The sequence below is a fragment of the Vidua macroura genome, chromosome 1, assembly GCF_024509145.1.
Source record: "Vidua macroura isolate BioBank_ID:100142 chromosome 1, ASM2450914v1, whole genome shotgun sequence".
NCBI classification, from domain to species: Eukaryota; Metazoa; Chordata; class Aves; order Passeriformes; family Viduidae; genus Vidua; species Vidua macroura.
Genome location: NC_071571.1, coordinates 55,516,632 through 55,535,933, shown reverse-complemented (window position 1 = coordinate 55,535,933; position 19,302 = coordinate 55,516,632). Strand labels below are relative to the sequence as shown.

The 19,302-nt window shown below is 40.6% G+C and overlaps 1 long non-coding RNA gene across 1 annotated transcript in view; it reads left to right on the top strand.

Moving 5' to 3' along the window:
* LOC128818499 (uncharacterized) overlaps positions 1-11,669 on the top strand; it is a 96,567-nt gene extending 84,898 nt beyond the window's left edge. Inside the window, exon 2 of the long non-coding RNA XR_008440498.1 lies at positions 11,450-11,669. This is a non-coding gene — a long non-coding RNA (uncharacterized LOC128818499). The remainder of the gene's footprint in view (positions 1-11,449) is intronic.
* Positions 11,670-19,302: the final 7,633 nt, after the last annotated feature.

Sequence of the window (19,302 nt, the reverse complement as noted above, 5' to 3'; positions counted from 1 at the left end):
GTCCCACCTCTTGGAGTCTGTGCAGTTCTTCATGCTGATGCTTTCCTAATGGTTGGAGATCAACTTTCAACATGACAAAATTCAGATAAAAACTACCAGATCTTAACAGAACTTCTTTCAGCTTTATAACATACATTTAACATTCATGAGACACAACATCATACTATCCATTTATTACAAAGTGATTGCAGAGCAGCTCCATACCTGCCATGTGCCTGTCCCAGTTTAGGGCAAATCTGGGAGAAAACCTCCAAAGAGGTTCCTCTAGAAAGCAGATTCAAGCAGCCCCTCCCCCAACTGTTTCTGGAAAAGATTTCCCTGGAGAAATGTGGAAAAAAAACTGTTTATTTAACAGGCAAAGAATTCACCAGCACAAAAAAATGAACAACATTAAACAATAAAGCCTCTCACCACTCCAGAGAGATGACAAATTCAGAAAGTCTCCTTTGTGAGTTGCACCTCAGCTCACTCAGTCTGTTATCAGTCCTTCTGGCACTGGGAAATGCTGCAGCCCAGGCTAGGCCATGGTGGCTACAAGTGTGAGCTCCTAGCTCTTCTGGGTTTTTGAACAGTTCCAAGGAAAAGAAAAACCACAGTCCAGGGAACTTCACTGCCTCAGCTAACTAAAAACTAACTAAAAAGCAAAAGAGAGCTCTCTCTTGCCATCTCTGTTCTGCAGACAACACAAGTGCAAGAGCAAGTGCAGTTTCTGATAAAGAACTCTATGCTTCTTCTCTCCCCTGCTTTGCTCTAGGAACCATGCAAAACTTATTTCTGGGCTAAACAGATGAATGGCGATACAAACATCATAAAGTCACCCCAGGACACAGCCTCACTAGCAGACAGGATACTTCCTAAATGTAAAACAACTCTCCTGTGTTTTAATTGGAAAATTCTAGAGATAGGGAAGTCTTAGAACCTGCATGCATAGATAGACTTGCTGACACCTATTTGCTAGAAAAATTGGATGAAAAATCTTTATCCAAAGTCAGCCTATCTACTTGAAGGGTATGGAGATTATGTATAAACCTTGGCCAGTTGTACTTTTTTCTGCAATTGTTTTAATACACATCACCTCCATGATGACATTTCTAAATCTCTACAACCTCTAAAAGATTTATCTTTATGCAGTATATTTTTCTTAGACAGGTGGTCAACAAAGTCTCAGAGGAGATAAATTACATACTTCAGACCACCTGAGAAGTCTGAAGCAAGGCAAGACTTTGCACATCATCTTTCTCAGGCCCCTCATCTGCCTGTTTTCAGAGAATCAGAAATAAAACATATACAAAGAGCAAATTTCCTGGAGAAATACCACCCCAATTACAAATATTTATATGAATGATTTTCAATAACATATTCCTATTCTGGCAGGATATTTCACCCTTTCAGCTCCTCTCTGCTTCAGTTTAAGAATACTTGACATTGCCAAAATTTTGGGGCCTTTCTGTCTACAAAGTAGATTGTGTATGTGAATATCACCAGGTGCTGCTGACAGTACAGAAGCTTCCTCATCATTTCTGTGGCAGATAGGGCTGTGCACTCTTTGGTTTTAGATAAGTAAAGCACTTGCTTAGTACAAAGTGGATATATTTTCTCCAATGCAAATAAAACCATTTTAACTCCTGCCTGTGACCTCACATATTTGAAAAATCAAATTGACCCATTAAGGAAATGAAATGATCTTTAAAAAGCTAATCTATTCAGCTCTATTTTCCTGGAATTTAAGGAAGGGAGGTAAACAACAGAATTCTCTTTTCTAGCCCATGACATGAAAATATATAAAATGAGAGAAACTAAAATAGTTGCCAACTCTCACAAGAAGAAACGTAACAAGAGTGTCAGATAACTAATGTGTTGCTTCAGGGACAGAAGGATTATGTTTCTGTGCTTGACAAAATTTTCTCTATCTGGACAAATTGTGTCATCCACATTAAGGGGAGCATTGCTAGATTAATTACTGAGGTCTACGAAGTAGTCAGTGATATTACTCTCTAAACATATTCAGTGTGGAGTATGACATTTAAATTAGGGAGGAAAGAACCTGTAAGACTTCGAGGGCTGCAAATCTTTCCAGCTATTTTGGAAATACCAGTTTTCCCCCTATGTCATACCATCACATTCTTCCTTAAAGAAAGTTTGGTTGCAGTCCAGTTACCTCTGTAGCAGGAGTAGCAAGGGACTAACTCAATGCAACTGTTTTTATCTAGTGCAAGCAATGGACCAAAAAACTTTAGCAAGATTCCTGAATGTGTGGTATCAAGCCATTTCAGAATAAAGATGCTTCAGTTGAATTTTAAAATTGAACCTACAAAATGTAATAGCTCTCCTGCTTTCCTAAATTTTCCTAAGTATTATTTGATTTCTAGAATGCAAAAAAAAAAGAGGTCTCAGTAAAATAATACAGTTTGGCAAAATCAAGGCAATTTTACTTTGACTTCCTTTATTTTTCTGTCTTGCTTTTAGAGTTCAAAAAATTCTACCCAAACCTACCATTTTTGCTCCAATAAAAAAAAAAACAACTTCTTATAAAAAGGCATTTTCAAGAAGAAGCCTCTGTCAGCCTTGGCACAGATATTAGATCACTGCATTGTACACAGCTCTGCCCCTTAGATTTTCAGCTTGTAAATATCTGCTGAAAACAGAGGTCAGAACCACTGATGAAGGGAGCAGCTTGTGTAACAATAACAGGGTGTGTGGCTAGCAAAGTGCTTATCATTTTTTGAGAGTGACAGTATACTTTTTTTAGTGGCCATTAATCCAGCCTTTGCAGGTAAAGCAGACTATACTGTCAACAATTACAATTCTGTTAGCATGAAATACCATCATCTTAGGTGCCACACATCACTCCTTGCCATGCCTATGCATGGTGACTATGCCTCTCCTAATAAAATAACTGCCACTGACCAAGTAATTAATATTCACTGACATTGTCTGCCAGTTTTCTCTGCTGGAGACAGCAGCACTTGGGAAGGAACAGACAATGAGGATTATGCATTAGCTGTCCAACTGCAAGCAGCATTCCCTCAAATAAGTGAGGATGTAAACACATACGGTTGCCATCCTGTAAAGAAGGTGCTGCTGCCAATTCAAGCTGCTACACAGTTTTGAAGATAAAGGAAGACATGGATAAAAGAAGACAAGACCAATTGCTAGCTGAAGTAATCTAGCTGCAAACACCACACACCTGTTTGCTACCTTGATTCCTCTGAACAAAAACAAATCAGGCTGCAGCCTGAGCTCAGTGACCTTGCTAGCTAAGCCCTGCATATGAACATGAGTGCAACATCAGCAGTCCAGGAAGTCCTTCAGGCTCAATTTAAATTTTATCATAGCCATGATTTAAAAACATAATTTGCTTTAATCAGTATAATTGTCAGAGTGTAAGTGCACAGACAGGGGTGAGTAATGCTGATATGAAAAACACAGTGTAGAAGATGGAAAATCTTCTAAGTGTTCTGAAACACTTTGCTGACAGTCACCAACGCCTAGGTGCTGCATTTTTCTTTTTGCAACAAATTTTTTTCCTAGTCTTTTCAACTGTTTTTTATGGTTTTCCGAGATAAAAAGAGGACCCAAGTCAATGCTTTGAATCATGAAGCCCAGTTTCAGGACTTATATAAATGGGTACCACTGTTACTAACAGAATTGTTTCTGGTTTTCCTAGTTATGTATCTGCATGAACACAAAAAAAATTATATTCTGGAGCAGTTTTCCTTTCCTTGTTGCACAGCCATTAATGCATTTTTTTCTTTTATTCTTTTGTTGTTGTTGTTGTTGTTTTGTTTTATTTTGTTTTTTGGGAGATTTTTTGTTTTGTTTTTTGTTTCATAGCTGCCAAGTCTTGCACAGTTCTATGTGTGAATTTATGTAAATTTCATGATGTGCTAATTCACATATTTGCAAATTGGCAAGTGATTGGCAAACATGTAAATGAGCTCGTTTAGCCATTTCCCTCTTTTGTCAAAATGTAGTTTAGGATCAGTACACCCTTCCCCAAGTTATGGCAATGAGGATAATGTAATGCAATCGTGTGGGTCTTGTAGTGGTTTGGCTCAGTGTGACCATGTGCCCTGGGTATGGGAAGAATGCTAAAGAACAGCATAGGCTGCTAATGCACTAAAAAGATCTCCAGATGTGGCAGGGAGACATCAGAGGAGTACTCAGAACAGCTGCAGATGTATCAGCAGTAAATGGATGTGGATGTGATCATGTTTAGAGTGGTCAACAGCTGAAATGTCTGAGGGTGCAAGGCAATTCTGGCTGTGAGGGGAGCTAAAGAGCTGCTTTCATTGCAAGGGGGCAGCAGTTTGGAATATAGTTGATGACCCCAGATGAGGGAAAGATGGTCTGACAGGGGAAGGGTATGGATCAGAAGGTATGGTAATAAAAGTCACCTCTTGATTATTCTGGTAGAGCCTAAGATTTTGCTCTAAGATAGGCAAGGAGGAAATGGAGTAGGAGTGGATATGTCTTAACACCCAGGCTCCCACTTGGCTGGTGTTGCTCGAAACTAAGTAGCTCCTTTGGCACCCATCTCTCAAGAGCTCCTGGCAGTAGCTTCTACAACCTGAAAATTGCAGGTCACAGTGAGGGTATGACATAGCTGCTACATGGGGGCGAGCCATGCCAAATGTTTGGTGGTAGGCAACCCTCTTAATTTTCCTTCTCACCAAGAGTAACTTACTGCTTATACATGAAGGGTAGTGTCATATGGAGAAAAGGCTACTTTCCAGTTTTTCTACTGGTCACAGCAGAGAAAAGCTGTGTGCAAAATGAGTGCTGTTGAACTAAGTTACATGACAATTTCCAAGGTTTAGGGCAATCTCTGATCTTCTCCCTCTATTTACCTGAGCCAAAAGACACTTGAAGCCCTTGAACATTATCTTCTAAATCATGCTTTATATGTTAAGAAGTTCCTAATGACTGCTAATTCCAGACAGCACTAGTTGTGTCACTTTATCTCAAAAGTAGCATGTTTATAGAAAGTTATATCACCTCTAAAAGTGAGATACCTGGTAATTTTGGGTGACAAATTCAGCAGAAAGTAGAAGTAAAAGGTTAAACAAACCAGGATCAAGAAACAAAACAGGAAAAAAAAAAATGCCAGAGAAAGTGTACAGTTTGTCTTCAAATAATCTAGGGCAGCTTGCCCTAGAATTACCTAAATTAGCTTCATTACCTTATTTCATATGGAAATATTGTATGAACAATAATCTTTCTGTGGCACTCAGGTAGTTAAATCCACACAATTTGCTTTTTGATGCTTGGATTTCGCTGACTTTATTTCAAGCAATCAAAAGTATCTAATTTGCATTGACATTCACAGTAGTGGCCCATATGTTAGCCCTGTTTAAAAGCTATATGCTGCATTCATTATGAAATACTTGGCTTCCTAGCTTTATCCTTTCACTTTGAAATTATTATGATAATATTGCAACTCTTCTTTTTAGGCTATTTTCACATACAAGGGGTTTTGTGTGATTTGGTTCTTTTTTAAAGTATTCCAAGGGAAGAGCTTTTAAAATTTTGTTTACAGTGTTATATTGGAACTTGCAAATTGGCAAAATATCTCTCTGCCATCATTTAACACAACCATGTATTATTCCCCCTACCTAAAATTTCATTAAAATATCAGGAGTTTGGTTGATCTCTGCATAAGATTTCAGACCATATGCAACATCATTAATGCCCTTCACAGTTCATCAGGCTATTCACTGGACTAAATCAGTATTTCATAATGATAAAATTTAGCTTCATTACATTATTGCTCTTAAGTTTCTTTTTTATTATAGAGCACAGAGTAAGGCATTTGCTTTTTAAGGAGTTCGTAATCCAAATGCAATAAAAGTAAATTCACAGAACTAAAAACCTGAGTCATTATCAGATTAAATACCCTGCCTGTGGTCACATAAAGACTGACAGACACAAGAATTAAATCAAGGTCTTCCAGGATGTCCTGCTCTGCCTAGGATAGAAAAACATCTACTCTATACTCTTAACGGTCTCATCAGATCATTACTTTTCAGTACTTGCTATCATGCATGCATTAATACCATCACCAAAGTTTTACTTCCAGAATAATGTTTTTATTCTCTGGCTTAACTATTGAACATCTAATGCTCATGGTTTGAGACACAAACCCTATTTCTTCCCATAGAATACTGATAGGTGGTTTCCCTTTGGAGACTGACCCTCATACCCCTGAAAACTTGAAAGATAAACTCCTTTCTCACCTGCATGTTCACTATGACTTCCAACATTTGGAAAATCCTTCCACCCTTTCTCCAGAGAGCCTTTGGAAGCTCTCTTGACATCCCAGAAGGTGAAAAATAATGAGTTTTCTGCTACGAAATGAACATCACAAAAGGGCATCTGTTGAGTATGAGACAAATAACCTGAAGTAAACACCTCAAAAGAAAAACAACAACAACAACAAAAAAAAAAAACAAAAAAAAACAAAAAAAAAAACACAAAAAAACCCAACAAAACTCCATTAAAAATCTAGTAATCATTTAAAAAAATGCATCCTTCATTGGTCTTAAATCTTTACATGAAATCTGTTTAAGAAAGAGTTTATTGGATGGGTGAAAGAGAAGCAGAAGATCGATTAAACTAATTGTTTCTGAGGTGGATAGTTTAAAATTATTAGGTTTCTCAAACTCTTGCTTGAGTCACTTTCAACCTGACACCCTTAATAAATTTACATAGTACTCCTGAGAATGAATTGCTGTTAATGGTCAAACTCATTTACAATTACTTCCCAAGTACAAGGACTGCATCTTTCATAACAACAGTTGCATATGGGAGGAGCATGAATAGAAGCCATTGGGTTATGATGGCACCCATCATAAAATCAGAAATTCAAGGAATAATCTTCAAATCCCATCTGGTTATGGAGAAATTTGAGATGAGACATTGAGTATCCCATTATGAGGAAGGGAAGGGAAGGGAAGGGAAGGGAAGGGAAGGGAAGGGAAGGGAAGGGAAGGGAAGGGAAGGGAAGGGAAGGGAAGGGAAGGGAAGGGAAGGGAAGGGAAGGGAAGGGAAGGGAAGGGAAGGGAAGGGAAGGGAAGGGAAGGGAAGGGAAGGGAAGGGAAGGGAAGGGAAGGGAAGGGAAGGGAAGGGAAGGGAAGGGCATTCATGAAATATAAAATATCCCATTATGAAACCTGTGGTACAAAAAGGATTAGAAAATCACCACAGTGCATTTCTGTTAATTTTGGGCACATCTCTGGCATGTAACTATTTGAAATAAAGAGGAAATGCTGCTTTTTCTCATTAGACTCCTTCTCTGTCTTTTTTTTTTTTTTTTTTTTTTTTGAGGAAAAAAAATCCTTTAAATTTTGAAAAAAAAATTCTTTACAATGCCTGAATAATACAATTTTACTGGATAAATCATAGCTCACTTTCTAGAGGTCTCTGAGCCAGGTAATCACAAATAATGATCAACTCACAACTTGTGAGTTTTTCAACAGTTCTTTTTATGGTATTAGTTTTAAGCACATCATGCCAAGTTTTAAATGAAGTAAAAAAAAATTTTGTATTAACTCAATGTGCATAGTAAATTGACTGACCTTTTCATAACTGCAAGAAAATTTAAGTGAGTACATAGTACTGACAATACATCGAATCCTTCCCTCTTCCAAAAGCACAACAGTTTAGAGAGTATAGGCAGAAAGCCAAAACAACACTGATTCAGTACAGTCCAGTTGCTGTTGTGGGTCTATTGGTCCAATTTTCTGGAAAGGTATCAGTGAAACCTGGTAAAAAAATCAGTTGGGCTGAATATTCACTATGGGTGAAGTCATGCTTTTCTCCTGCATGTGTTTGAAACTCTCATATGAAATAAAAATGAAATAAAAACTGAAACATTAGTCTTTGGGTGTGGGGGGAGTAGAACAGAAAGCCAAAACCTTCTTCCTTTCACTCACTCTATGTCATTTATTGGCTCTATGCAATTTATCTTAGGCAGAGGCAATGTCAATGTACACATAGAAAAACAATGAGCATTTAAGTTAGGGGAACCACTCAAGGTAAAAAAAAAGTAATTCAGACATAGGTGTGTTGGAGGAAGGGGGAGAAAGATAAGCATATGGAAATGAGCATGTAAATTAATCTTCCCTAACACTGAAGTCATGTCCATATCCAAACTTTCAGTGTTCCATTTGTTTGGCAAATGAGTTATCTCAGCTACAGACATTAAACCAGCTCTGGCCATAAAAACCTGAAAATAACTTCCAAAAAAATCCATATTTAGCCTTCCATAAACCTTAAAAAAATTAATACAACTCTTTTAATTCTCTATGCCCCTGTGTGCACATACTTATTTACTCCCTTTAAGTGTAAATACTAATGCTTTTTTTTCCTCTCTGGGGTATTTCTAGTTATGAAGAAATCAAAAAGAACAGATTACGGGCTAAAATGGTGTTAGCATGAAGGTAAGGTGAATGCTCCAAGATTGGAGTGTCTCAAAGTAATTCCCACATCGCTGTTTTCTTGCCATTTTAAGCCACTAAATTGTGATCACAGTTATTAGGACCTGACTGTATGTTGGCAAAGTGCATTGGATAGTCCAGAGTTTTCTGTGATTGACTGAGTATCCTCTTGACCTTGAAAAGTCTGATTCCTTATTGTTCATTTTCTATATCACATATGCTATCCTCTACTGCCTTATATGTTTCATCAAAACAACACAAACATCGACATCTGCCTCAGGAATAATGTAAAGGGCATACATAAAGTAGAACCTTCTCCATTCACAGCTCTTAGCTAGGATTTTGCTGCTCTCCTCCAGACTTACTTCATCAAATTTCAGAAGATAACAGCACTATCAGCACCTATCCCCCATTCTGTTCTCCTATCTTACGAATCCAGCTACATGATTCTCCACTGCTCAATGAACACATCAGATGAATCACTTTGTTGACAGATAATAAATATGGCATTTAGGAGTGTTAATGATTAAAAAGGTCCAGTCCTGCTGTTTTTGATAGCAATCTCTTTGCAATGAGGCAGAGCTAAAACTGACTGTGAAAAGAAAGATTGTGTGGCAGATCCTGCATTTTCTACTATGAATTCCACTTAGTTTCATACTTTCAGTTTCAGGTCTCGAATGTTCTCCCCATTTCTTTTCTACTCAGTGTGGAGAGTGTGAAGCGTGCTGTGATCTCATTGAATGTACTATTACATAACCATAAATACATAGACAAATCATGCCTATAGGTTTTAAATGCTATATTTATAGTATGGGAGAGCTAATTCAACATTTACATGGTTCCTTTCTCCATAAAGCAATGGGACAAAACGTAATGGCACTTATGTATATGTATTACTACATGACATCAGAATTTACCTGAAGTAGTGCTTTAATGCAGAACTAAACTACACTCCATGGTACACAGCATGGTACTCAGCAGCATCAGAGTGCATGGAGCTCATGTAGAAAACAAACTGAGTCACATAAGCTCTAGCATAAGATCTAGCATAACTCTTTCATATAAGCACAGAACACACCAAATACCAGTCTGTTAGTTAAATTCTTTTTCCAGGAGTAGCTAAGTGCTATGGCATGTATACACATTTTTCACTGGAACTGTGTACCTTGCATGGCTTCTTCATTACCTGGAATGATTCTTCTGTTGCTGTTGACAACTTTTGAACCAGTTTAAGCCACCAAATCAAACAGTCATTGTTACAAAGCTGTACTGTGGAACCTTATCACAGCATACAGATGGTCTATATGCCTAATAAGAGGAGGAGGGGCTTGGCTACAGAGAGCCAGTCCCTGATATGAACGCAAGCAGGTAGCTGTTGGTCAATAGTTTGGTGGTAACCAGAGTCGAATGTGGAGTCTTTTAAGTAGCCTATATAAAGAGCTGGGTACATGAATAAAGTCCTTCTGCTGATGAAAACCCTGATGTGTGTCATCACTCCATCTCCAATGCACTGTAACAGTTGGTGACCCCCATGTGAACAAAAGAACTAAGCCACAAGAAAATGAATGAGACAACACAGCAGAGAGCCATAACTCACAGCTGTGAGAAAAAGCCAGTCAGAACTAGAGACGTAGCCAGAGCTGTGAGAAAAGGACAGCCAAAGAGCTTTGTGAAACAGAATCCAGAAAAGCCAGTAGAGCTAGAAATCCAGACAGCATAAGAGCCAAAGAAACAAAAAAGCTGAAGAATAGAAGGAAGAGCCCACCAAAGAAATAGGCAGATTTATCTGTGTAAAAGAACAACCAGTCATTAAGGTATGAACTTTTCTTTTACTCCAGTGAGGAGTAAAGTATAAGTAATGAGCTCTGAAAGCCACTATGGATATTATAAAACTCTTGTTGTTTATCTCAAACTGGGTTGGGCAGTTAGAAGCCAAACAGGACGCAGAAACAGCAGGAGAGATGCCACCCATACCACAGCTGAAAAAGCCATCTTTGGGCTCCATGCCCTGTACTGCCAGTAATGCACCATGGACATAGCCCACAGAAAAACCCCAACATGGAAGACACCATGTGCTTTGGACACAGATCACCCAAGATGGTGGTCAGTACATGGCACGTGAGTCACTCTCCCAAGATGGCAGTCGCCCCATGGCACCGGAGACACTCATTCAAGATGATGGAGTGCCGCAGGCAGCCCGTGGGAGGAGAGATGCTGTGTCAAATACATGGAGGCAGCAGCCAAAATCACCCCCGCATTGGCGCCCGGGACTTCATCCAGTACACCCACCAGATTCTGGAATTATAGCAGCGCCAAAAACAAGAAAAGAAGCTGGCAGTACTGCCGCAAATGCCCAGGGCTGTAGACTGCCACATGCTGTCGTGTTCACAGTGGAGACTCGAGAAATCTGGGAAACACCAAGGCAGACAGTGCCGCAGCCAGTGACCAAAGAGCTGGGGAGCCCTACTGGACACAGACAGCTGTGGGGACCTGCAGAGTGGAGTGGAGGTGCTATGCAGCCTCAGCTGAAGCCAGACTGCAGGAGGTGGCTGGGCCCTGCAGGGAGGGAGGTGCCACGATGAGCACATGGCAGGGGGAGCACGGCTAGAAAGGGAGACAGTCATTGTTATGAATATGAAATTGCTTATTTCTTAAAGGTTATAGAGTGTTACCTAATGGCCTATTGTTAATCAATTGCCTGTTGTTCATCCCCTGTTAACTACCTCTTGTTCCTCCCCTGTTAATTACTTGTTGTTCATCCCCTGTTAGAAATCCCTCCCTGTCTGGTTGGGTCTCACCCCTGCTGCTTCCTAGAAAATGGCACCTCGGACTGTGAGGAGGAAGTGACATCAGAGGCAATATGCAAATGCGGAAACACACCAAATCCAGCACCGAAAACCCCCTAAAACAGCGAGCGACAACGAAATTGAAAGACCTAAACAACTGCAAAGGGTGAGTAACTAGTTCTAGTGTCCGCAGGAACCTTTTTAATTTCTCACTCTAACCACCAGAAATGTCAGCTGGAATGAGGACCCAAGCTACAACTCAGACTTTGGAATCCTGCTGCTCCCGTGAGGACAGAATCCTCGGCTCTGCCTGCATACAAAGTGGACAGAGCTGCACTCCTCCTCCTCTGTGCCACTCCGGGAAGCAGTGGCGGCATGTGCGCAACCCGTTGGGCCCCCATCTGAGCTGGTCACTTTTTAATAAAGGCATTTTAAAGGAGCATGATCTCCTGCCCGTTCTTGCCAGTCATTGTTTGGGCTCCCCAGCCCTACATTGCCAGTGTGCCACCATGTTGGGGCTGGAGCTCCCCACCTCAACAAGCACCAGAAGCCCCTTCAGCACCCAGCTGTGCAGCATCCAGGGTCACCCCTACCATGCCTGTGGGACCCAACAAACACACCTGCAGTGATGCTGCCCTTCCTGGGAAACCCAGAAGAGTGCTGAGTCACAGAGAACAAGCGACTCCCAAACCCAGGGGCTTCAGCAGAAACCCACCAAACCCTAGAGCTGTCCCAGCGCTGTGCCCCATGCACAGCCCGCGGTTCCCTGGTGCTGGCAACCCTGGCAACAATGCAAAAACTCCAGAGTCCAAAAAAACACTCTGAACCAACCCTGATTGCACTGAGAGTCACCACCCATCCTGGGGGGAGCGGAGTTTCCTGAGCACCTTTCCCCTGCCCCAGGGCCAGGCATGGGAGAAGCCCATACAGTGGTGAGGGTAGGGGGGAGGAGGTGTGCAGGGGCGTGGTACCCTAGGGGCCTCTTCTACAGCAGCCAAAAGGCTCTCGTGTCCTGCAGACCTTCATGAACTAACACTAAAACCTAGCTAGACAAGTAACCACTTCCCTAATCTAGAAAAAGTTAGCACTGACATAAAAACCCTAACCCTCTCTCATCTTAAAGCAAAATACTAAAAGTGCATAAACTCTTCTGTTAAACACACTTTCCTTAAAATATAATAACTGGGAGAAACAATCGTTTACTTTTTAAAATTTTAAAGGTTTATTAAATCTTAACAAAAAAATACAACAAAAGGACTAAATAAGGAAACATAACAGCACTGGGAGCCTTCCCCTGTGGCTGCCTGCCACATGGCTAACCCACAAAATGGCTGTTTGCCTTTTATACCCCTGAGGGGGGTTGCATCAGGCAACCCTGGCCCCTCCCAAATTCTGTCAATTAACTCTTCTTTGCTGTTTATTGGTGGAGACTACTTTCTTGCAACTTGATTGGAGGGTCAGATGTTGTCATGCCGTGCACCTCTAGCAACAAACTTTTACATTCCCAACTGCTCCATACAAGAGGTATATGTACATGCCTTCTTTCTACCTGTCCTAGACAACCCAGGCTGTCCGGTGGCAACAATATGGGGGGGAAGGGGATGATGGGAAGAACAGAGGACATCTAAACAACAAGCCACAATAACATAACTGTACATCAATAAAGCTTTTCTTAATATACACACAATATTCATCCCTTAATTGTGAGAGCCAATCATCTCATTATTTATCTATAACAATAACCTAAAAGTTTACATGAACTCTACAGCTTTAAATTAACAAGTTTCAGATGCAGATTTTCTAGCTAAGTACTTATCTCTTAACATTTTGTTTACAATGTCTATAAAGTCATTTTCAGGCTAAAAATCACTAACTGCTACCTTTCGTATTTGTGCATAGCTGATAAATTCATACCAACTCACCACAACCAAGCATACTAACACAGGTAAAGTGTGCCTTTGACAACCAGAGAAGGGGAATGCATATATTTCCACAGATGTCAATATTCAATGAGTAACAACCCTTTGCACCACCTATAAACTTTTGGAATAACAATTCACCCGTGATTGCACCTAGACCTCAAAAATCAAGACACTTTAAAAACATTAAATACTACCCCTAACAGCTTTTAATGTTACCTCTGATTGTTTTTAAATTAATTTGTTTATAATGTTCATTATAAGTTGTAAGTTTCAAGTAATTTACATTACTGCATCTGGTAACATTTTACTTTAATACCTCCTAGACATGACAGTAAAAAACTGATAGAACACACCAGTAACTAGAAAGATTGAGTTTAGTGAAACATTTTACATTTTAAAACAGAAGAGGTGGAATTATCATACAGCATACAGATGATCTGTGTGCCTCATAAGAAGAGGAGAGGCTTGGCTACAGAGAGCCAGTCCCTGATATGAATGCAAGCAGGTAGTTATTGGTCAATAGTTTGGTGGTAACCAATCAGAGTCGAACACAGAGTCTTTTGAATAGCCTATAAAAAGAGCTGGGTACATGAATAAACTCTCTCAGTTGCATGAAAACCCTGTGTGTCATCACTCTGTTTCCAGCACACAGCAACAGAACCTGTGATCCTATCAACCACTATAACAAGAATCAGAAGAGGAATTGTATCTACTGGTGATTAACTAAGTCAAATGAAACCAAGCAACTCCAAATAGCTTTCAATGTGCACCAATTCTAGGACTAAGGAGGTTCAAATTTAGCTTTAAATCAGCTTCACATCCTCATCTTTCTTGGGCTTGAGCTCTTTTAGACAAAGTGCAGAGTCTGGATTCTGGATGCCAACAGAGGACTAATGTCAAAGTTGAGAGTAAATTCATCACAGTACTGAGTGTTTTGGATGAGACAGTTGATTTCCTGACTGACCTGCAGTTGTGGTAAACCGTGTCAGAAGAAAAATGTCCCTTAGGACTTCCCCACTAGTTGCAATGTGTCCCAGGCCCTCCCTTGCCAAGTACCCTTCATCTACATCACCTTTCTTAGAGAAGGGCCTAGGAGACCTCTGAGGGATTTCTGTGACCAGAGTCACAGTTCAAGCAGCTGGGACTAGATGTTTCATATGGGACAGGAAAGATGTAAAGTGGGGTAGAGAATGTAAAGTCCTGACTCTTAATTTTGCAGATCCTTACCTGGTATTTTAACAACATACATAGATTTAGATCCTTTAGGTATTTGTAGCATAAAACAATTCTGTCATCACATCAACTTGTATAATACATGTGTATTATAATAGACAATCCTCAGCTCACATTCAAATAAATAAACATTGACTTAATATAAATTTTTCTCATACTATAGTTAAATCATCTCACTGGTAGTGTGTACAGATGGCTTAATTTTCTGTAAAACACACTAAAGCTCAATTGATTTAGAGGGGACTACTAATCTATTTAAAGTTAAACCCACAATGGATAAATTTTTATCTCGAAAAGGATTTGTCTCTTTAATAGACTACCATTTCTTAACTTTCTTAAAAGGGACATAAAAGAATTTGTCATTTAGAATTGCTACTCACTTTAAAAAAAACCCAAACAGCTTAATAAAAAATAGCCTCAACCCTGTGGCCATTAAGAAATAAGGCTAACACATGATCTCTTTACCTCTTGATAATCTTTCACTGTGAAATATTTCTGTCAGACAGAACCCAGCACTGAGAAAAAAAGCAAAGCTTAATCTTCTTTCCAAAACTGCTGTATATTTCTATGCTTCCATATTACAGTAGAAGAAAAAAAAAGGAAAAATAATATATAACCAACTGAAGAGAATTACCAGACAACATGTTGCATGAAAGTTTAAAGCTTCCTCATGAAATGAAATTTAACATCTTCAGAACCTGTGCACTGAGTTAATTTTCTATTTTTATTGTTTTTCACCTTTAAAAATGCCAGTTAAGTCAAATTAAGATGTTGTGCAGTTGGCTTCTATAATTACAAGCAATACTTTATGGTAAGCTCAAGCAAAGATAAGGTGTTTGGGAGTTTGGCTTTTGTTTTGTCTTTTTTTCTTTTTCTTTTTTTTTTTTTTCCCTTTTTTTTCCCCCAGAATAGTAGTTTCTCCAGAGTAGTAGAAACAATTATCATGGTGGTGGATCCCAGCAAATAGAAACATAGCCTGCAGCCATCCTATATTTCATTTTCAGTCCAGCAGTTTTAAAGAGGCTTTTTCTTTTCTAGCAAATGTACAGTAAGTTGAAAACACTCCAGGGTGGGGTATCATAAAGCAGACAGAGGCAAATAAGGCAAAATGAAGGGGAACCTGGTCTGGGTGACTCATTCCTCTCATGCTCAGAGACTTGCAGAGGCAGTAATTTGTTCTATCACTCAGAGTCATGACAATAATATAACCCCAGCCACCGTAACAACTTTATTGCCACACCTGAAATAATTGCAATGGAAGTCCATGAATGACAGACTTGTCATAAAGAACAACCCAGGGATACATGGACAGCATTTTATATATCCAGAATGTGCTGGTTGTTTGCAACTCTATTACCCCCATCTTTTGAAAGAACACAGTGAAACTGAAAGGGTAAAGGGAATTGTGGCAAGGATGGTCAAGAATAGGATTCAGCTTTTGTATGACACTTTTTTTTGGTAAGAGAAATGACTAAATGACTGGGACTGTTTGACCCTGTCATGGGATGATCATGTGGGTATCTAAATAAATCTATGAAACCATGAGTGTCACTGAGATAAAGTGAACTATCTTCTACCTTCTACCTTCTGGAGCAAGAAGCAAGGCATATGAAGCAAAACTAGCAACAGCCAGTTCAAATTTAACTGAAAGAAACACTTCTTCAGAGAGGATGTGGTTATATTGCAGATTTCTGTGTCAAAGAGATGCTAAAAATCTGCATGAGTCAGAATGAGACTGAAAAAATTCAAAGAACAGAAAAACTCAAACAAACAAACAACCAAAAATACCAGCTAATAACCAACCATCCAACCAACCAACTCTTGGGGGTTGGGGTTTTTTTTCTTTCCTTTTCTTTCCTTGTTACTTGTGGATTTTTTTTCCATTGAGTTGCTAAGAAGCACTGATGACTAGGTGCTTGAGACAGTGGGGAGCAGAAACTCCTCTGTTTTTTTAGGAGTTTCTCCTGGTGAGACAGAGATACTATGGGAATGGGGGGAGCAGGTAAAAGATGGGGTTGGGGGCAGCTGCTCTCTCTCTTGCTCTTGGGGTGTTGGAAGAAGAAGGCCAAATGGTTGCTTACTACAGGGAGAATTCACCGGCACCACTGGAGCTCAGCCCTGAGGGACCAATCACTATCTGCTTGTACGGCCCAAGAATCCTGAACTTCGCCTCTCCCGGCCCTGCTCAGAGCCGGGCTGCCACTGTCACGCCTCCCACTGGTTTCTTTGGTACTCCTCTGGATTTCTTCATGCCGTAGCCTGCACCCTACTGCCTTGCCGGCATATCCCCATAGTTCCAGCTACTGCCATGAAACTTCTGATACATCTCACCCACCAGCCCGGGATTTTTGGTCATTCCTGTCGACTCTGATGGTAACTGCACAAGTAAGTCGACTGCCTGCAGTCGAGGAGACTGTTACTGGGTCCCTGGTTCTGTTTGTTGTTAATGCCATAGGTTATTGTTGTTTCGTTTGCCTTGTTATACATACTAGTAAAGAACTGTTATTTGCATTCCCATATCTTTGCCTGAGAGCCCCTTAATTTCAAATTTACAGTAATTCGGAGGGAGGGGGTTTACATTCTCCATTCCAAGGGAGGCTTCTGCCTTCCTTAGCAGACACCTGTCTTTCAAACCAAGACACCAACCAACCAAAATACTCCCATCCCAAAGAAAGAAAGAAAAAAAAAAAAACCAGCCCAAACACAACCATATCAGGATCAGGATCATATCAGGATCTCTACAATATTAATGGAACTGAGACAAGGGAATGACTGTCCTAGCATTCTCTTTAAAGCCCTGGCATCTCCAATCTCATACCAGCTGATAAAGAAACTTTTCTGTCCGACCATACAGGAGCCATTCTGGCAGTCACATTTCCACCACCTCAGACCGTCACTTATGGAACCAAATCCCCTTCGAAGCTAGCATCTCCAGTGAGCCAGTGGGTGCACCACTTAACTCCCTACTTACACCATATGCACACTAGACAAGATTTTCTTACTGGCCCTGCCCCAGATGTGTTTTCAGATGTCTGGATCCTTGTCTTAGTTTGAAAGACAAGTGTCTGCAAAAGTTGTGAGCCTCCCTTGGAATGGAAAATATGAACCTCTTCCCTCCAAATTACTATAACTTCGAAATTATGGAGCTTTCCAGCAAAGATATGGGAAAAGGAGTAACAGTTCTTTACTAGTATATATATGTATAACAAGGAAACCAAACAACCACAATGGCAGCAACAACAGACAAAGCCAGAAACCCAGTCACAGCCTTCTCACAGCTACTGGGAACTTTCCCTTTTCATGTAGTTATGATCACAGCCAGCAGGGGTGCTGTTGGCTCCTGGCCTGTCAAGGCCGGTGCGGTGATTCGCCCACAGCTGCAGGGGGTGCTGTGGTGCGAGCCCAGCTGCCTCTCTCTATGCAGTAATGGCAGGCAGGTGGGCAGGAGAGATAGAAAGGGGCTTCCCTTACAAACTCACCTGGGGCAGCTGGTCCTGGTGCCCCTCTGGATGGTGAAAGGGGCTGTAGTAGGAACCTTGGTGCAGCGGTTGTAATGGCAGAGGTGGACACATCTGGGGTGGCAAACAAAATGTAGCAGAAATTCTGCAGCTGTAGCAGCAGCGAGGGCCTCAGGGGGAAAAAGGTGAGGGTCCTGTTGGGTGTTCAAAGGTCCCTCTCTTACAAGCAAAGGCTCACCCACTGTAAGGAAGAAGCAGTAAGGGGGCTAGACTCTCTGGTTGCAGCAAATTCTCCCTGTGGTAGGAGCAAATTGACCGTTCCCCTCCAACTGGAGAGTGAGAGAGAGCGAGGAGCTGACCCCAGCCCCTCCCCCCTCAGCCAAAATCTCACAGTATCTGCTCTTCCCAAGAGAAAATCCCCCTGGTGTTATAGATATATATTATAATATTGACTTTTTACAAATATTAAAATTGATTTTATATGTGTGGTGTTAAAGTAACTTTGTTATAAATATATAGTTTTTATTTCTGTTGATAATAAGCTTAGACATAGTAGTGAAATAGCTGATATAAGTATGCTTGTGTTCAAATGCCTGCTTAGATGGGATAATATCCAGTGAACATATGATGAGGACACCTGCTACAGGTATGCCAACTATCAGCACTCACCATATGAAGACAGTGTGGGCCGGGGCCCATATCGGAAGGTGATGGTAAAAAAGGACTAAAACCACAACCAAGGAATACGCATGTTCTAACAAGGCAGACGTGAAGAGGAGCTATGCTAACCAGTTATTGGAATATGTAAACTAGTTTGGGAAAAAGTTTACTATGCATAATTTTTTATGAATATGTAACAGGCTTATGCAATAGAAATGGTATATAAAGGGTGTTTCCAAAATAGCAGGCATGCTCTAGGCTGAGTGCCAAGACGCACCTGCCTTGCTCTATGGTCTTTGTCTCCTATTGTCCTTTATTAAACTTTTAAATTTTCACAGAAGAGTGGACCAGCTGGCTAAGAGAGCAACCAACTACATGCTTCCCCTCACCTTGACCACTTCTTTTGTCTCTTAAGTACTAGTCATTACCATCTCTTAGGGAAACAAATGGGACAAAATTCCCTGAGAGAAAGAAAAAAAAGGAAAAATCCTAACCTCCAACAGTCCTTAAAGCGTTTTTAATCATGGTACAGTCACACAGAAACAGCCTGAGATCAAGCTGGGTGCTTCTGAGGAGGGACCCTGAACCAAGCAATGTCTAGGCTTTTGTATCTTCACAGTCTGTGCACACAATAGTGTGGGGCTTTCCTGTTGAGCCATCAGCTCCCTCCCACCATACCTCTGCGTGGCTGGTCACCTGGCTGGTGGCAAAGCCTGCCCCGCCCCCCAACCCGAAGCCCTTTGTTATGCAAGCACTTGACAGCTCGTTTCTGGGGATCCCACCATTTCCTCCCACGAAAAGCACA